The sequence below is a fragment of the Gossypium hirsutum genome, chromosome A06, assembly GCF_007990345.1.
Source record: "Gossypium hirsutum isolate 1008001.06 chromosome A06, Gossypium_hirsutum_v2.1, whole genome shotgun sequence".
NCBI lineage: Eukaryota > Viridiplantae > Streptophyta > Magnoliopsida > Malvales > Malvaceae > Gossypium > Gossypium hirsutum.
In genome coordinates this window covers 41,811,222-41,815,619 of record NC_053429.1, presented here as the reverse complement: position 1 = coordinate 41,815,619, position 4,398 = coordinate 41,811,222, and the positions used below count along the sequence as shown (strand labels likewise).

General features: G+C 37.7%; 1 non-coding gene across 1 annotated transcript; it reads left to right on the top strand.

The window, feature by feature from the left end:
• Window positions 1-360: 360 nt before the first annotated feature.
• Window positions 361-467, top strand: LOC121231196 (small nucleolar RNA R71). The gene has a single exon (XR_005929263.1). It is a non-coding gene; the product is annotated as a small nucleolar RNA R71 (small nucleolar RNA).
• The last annotated feature ends 3,931 nt before the right edge of the window (window positions 468-4,398 follow it).

Sequence of the window (4,398 nt, the reverse complement as noted above, 5' to 3'; positions counted from 1 at the left end):
CGTTCTCCATGTTGTGGCCATAGGGTGGGTATTCTAAATTACTTGATCCACCTCCACTTGCTTCGCACTGCATTACTGGGTGAACCTGTGAAGAACTAAGAAAACCATCAATTTTCTTATTCAAGAGTTCTGCCTGATTAGAGAGCATGTGACTAAATCGACGTTATAAACGCTGGTTGTTTTTGTTAGCTTTGTCCTCATGACTTGCCACTGATAATTTTCAGTGACATCTCTTCTATAAATTCATAAGCATCTTCAGGTGTCTTATTATTGATGGTTCCGCCAGCGGCTGTGTCAACCATTTGTCGAGTCGAAGGATTCAGGCCATTATAAAAGGTTTGAACCTGTATCCAGAGTGGTAACCCATGGTGAGGGCATCTCCTCAAGAGGTCCTTGTATCTCTCCTATTTATCGTAAAGTGTTTCTAAATCCATCTGCACAAAAGAAGAGATATCATTACGTAATTTAGCTGTTTTAGCCGGCGAAAATTATTTTAATAAAAAAATTTTGATCATTTATTCCCAAGTAGTGATTGACCCTCGTGGTAACGAATTCAACCACTGTTAGCTTTGTTTCTCAATGAAAAAGGGAATAACCGAAGGCGAATGGAGTCATCAGAAACACCATTAATTTTAAATGTATCACATAGTTCGAAAAAGTTTGCCAAGTGAGCGTTGGGATCTTCGTCCTGCCAAATGATACATCAATTTGAATTGTGTTAGGTTTGAGTTCAAAAGTATTTGCACCTATAGCAGGTCTAACTATACTCGATTTAGTTCCTGTTAAGGAAAGTTTAGCATAATCATACATTGTGAGCAGAGCAGGATTTTGATTAACAACAATCGCAGGAGGTAGCAGATTTTCTTGGTTTTCAGCCATCTCCTCGGTTGTGGTTGAAGTATCGTCCTCTTGCTCTTCCTCTGTGTATCATAAGCTTCGCCTTATTTCTCTTCAGTTTCTACGAACTGTGCGATCTATCTCACTATCAAACAGTAATGGTCCTGACGGGTTTCTTCTGGTCATAAACTAGAAAAACCTGTTGGAAGAGAATAAATGAAGAATTAAAAAAGAAAATAAAAATTTAAATTGCAATAAAAGTAAAATGGCTAAAGTAATAAAAATCGAGTGTTCCTAATATCCTAGTTCCCCGTTAATGGCGCCAAAAACTTGATACGTGATATTCGTGACAGGTTTTAAAGATTTATGAATGAATCGTTCTTGAGACTAACTTATTATCACGATTAAGGCAAGTGTACCTATCGAACAGTAGTATAGTTCAGCAAGACCGGATTGTCGAACCCAAAGGAACCACGAATACTAGTATTTACTTCCTTTTTATTATCTAGCCTAAAAATTAAGAGGTTTGGTTATCTAAACTAATTACTAAACTAAGAATGCACAGAAAGAAAATTTGGGAAAATACTTTTGGGAGAATTCGATTGATTAAGACAATACCTAAGGAAAAATCCACCTAGACTTCACTTGTTATTTGACTTTGAATCAGACGATTTATTCATTTGACTTGATCCGTAGAAATCCCTAAGTTATATTATTATCTCTCTCGAGACTAATAATGTCTAACCTTAGGTTGAATAATTGAAATCTCTTTCTAATTAACACCCTAGAATTGCATTAACTCGATCTATGGATTCTCTTATTAGGTTTCACCCTAATCCGACAAAATCTTGTCACCCTATCTCTAGGTGCGCAATCAACTCCGCTTAATTATGACAATTTTTCTCTTAGACAGGGTCTATTCCTCCTTTGAGTAAGAGCTTAACTTGAATCAATATCCTGGAATATTAAAACAAGAATTAAGAACACATAATTAAGAACAAGTCGAATATTTATCATACAATTCAGATAATAATAACAAGATCCGTCTTAGGTTTCATTCCCCTTAGGTATTTAGGGGGTTTAGTTCATACTTATGAAAGAAAACATCTCAAAAGCATAAATATAACAAAACATAAGAAAACCCAAAACTCTTGAAGGAACTTGAAGGGAGATCTTCAGTCTTGATGACAAATTCGGCTTCTGAGATGGATCAATCGAATTTCCTTGAGTAATTCATTGCTTCCTACTCTGCGTTCTTCTCTTAAGTGCCTCCTCAGGTGTTTAAATAGGCTTTTGAATGCCTAAGAGCCCTAAAAATTGGCCTTTTCTGAATAGGACTATACTTGGGCTCGGCAGGGACAAGCCCGTGTAACACGCCCGTGTACAATTACTCCAGCCCGTGGTCAAGGCTATTTAATAGGCACGGGCGTGTAGTCTACCTGTGTAAGTCGAGCTTCAATCCTGCCAAATGGACACGGCCATGTGGCACGCTCATGTGAGGAAGTCCAGGCCGTGTTGATTTCCCACGTAGGTCCATTTTCTCCGTTTTTAGCCCATTTCTCGTTCTTTTTACTCTCCTATGCTCACCTAAGTATAAAACATGAAATTAAAGGATTAGGAGCATTGAATTCACCAAATCTAAGGAGAAACCATTCATAAATGGGCTAAGCATGGGATAAAAATATGTATAAACTATGGTTTATCATCAGTTTACTATAAGTTACGAGTCAAAGAGTCAGATGTGTGACAGCCCAAAATTGACCCTAGTCGGGAAGTGGTTTCGGGACCGCTAAACCGAGTCACAATAATAATTAGATGTTATATCCTATGTTTATTTCATGTGAAAGTGCATGTGTGAAAATTTCATGCTTTGATTTTGCCAATTGTGAGTGAAATTTTGAAATGTGACTCATGTGAAAATTTTTGCAAATGCTATAGGCTAATTTGTAGTGGCCAAATAACTTATAGTATGAAATAGGTGGATTTGCATGTCAAATTTCCCACCTCAAAACAAGGTGGCCGACCATGATGGGCATGATGAGCAATTGTGCAATTTTTTTTATGGAAATTATGGCATAAGTATGGCACAAATAAAATATGTTAATTTGTGTCATAAAATGTTGGGATAAAACAAATAAAATAAGGGGCATGGGCATAAAATAATGAAAAGGAGTATGGTGAATACAAAAAAAAAATGTGTGTGTAGTTGTTTGTCCCCCCCCATTGCCGTGAGCTAAAGAAAAGAAAGGAGAGAATTTTTGTTCATCTTTTTCTCATCTTCATACTTGCCGAAACTAGAAAGAAAAACAAAGAAAAAAATTTCTCATCCTTTGGTTCATCCTTGGCCAATAATTTTAAGGAGGAAGGAAGAAGAAAGGTGAAGAGGTTCGGCCATGCATGTAGCTAGGCTAAGGTATGTTTGATGATGTTCCATGAGATGCATGCATGTTTTAGTTGTTAGCTTGAGTTCTACCTAGCCCATGGTCTAAATCTTGCTATGTGATGGAAATGACACTTGACCATGGATGCATCATTCTTGGTTGATGTTTGATGTGGTGGTGATGAGACATGAGGATGAGTTAAGATTCGACCTGGGTAGAGGTTGTGTTAATGCCATTGCATGCTAAATATGAAGCTTGATAATGATGCATGTGATGATGACTTGATGATTCTTGAACCTCCTTTTTAGCATTTTTGAGTGAACACATATGTGCATTGGTTGCTAAATGGAGAAGAATCGGCTAGCAAGTTGTGTGCTAAGGCCGAATGTAACTTTTACATGTTAATGAGCAATGCATGTGTTAAATCGATGGGAAGGGAGAGGATGCTTTACTAGTGTGTATATGTGTGTATTAAGTGTTGAAATCGGCCCCAAAAATAGACATGCATATTCGGCCAAGGAGGAAAAAAATTAGCTAATATGTTGTGTTGATGCATGATTTCACATGTATGTGACTTTAATGTCTAATGTATAAATATGGGCTAAGTGCCTTGTGTTCATCTTTTCGATGCCTAAATGATGAAATCAATTTATTTGTTTAATTAAGCTCAAGAGCAAAGGGGAAATAGATCCGATAAAGGGAAGGAAAAAGTGGTCGAATAGTTAGCGGAATCGTTCGACAACACCCGAGGTAAGTTCTTGAGTAAGAGAGCTTAAATTACGATGTGATTAAATCATGTTTTAAGCAAATGAAAATCATGCTCTATGTGTGGCTATTGAGCCGAATGTGCAAGGATGATATGTGCCTTGTGTTTGAGTTTTGCAAATGAAAATGAAATACGAATGTGCCATGAATTATTGTTAGATGTGCATGATTAATTGAATGCTGTCCGGGCTAAGTCCCGAAGGCTCTGTGCTAAGTGACTATATCCGGACTAAGATCCGAAGGCATTTGTGCGAGTTATTAATTCCGGGTTAAGTCCCGAAGGCCTTTGTGCGAGATACTAATTCCGGGTTAAGTCCCGAAGGCATTCGTGCGAGTTTTAAAATCCGGGTTAAGTCCCGAAGGCATTGTATGAGTTACTATAACCGGGCTATGTCCCGAAGGCACTTGAACGAGG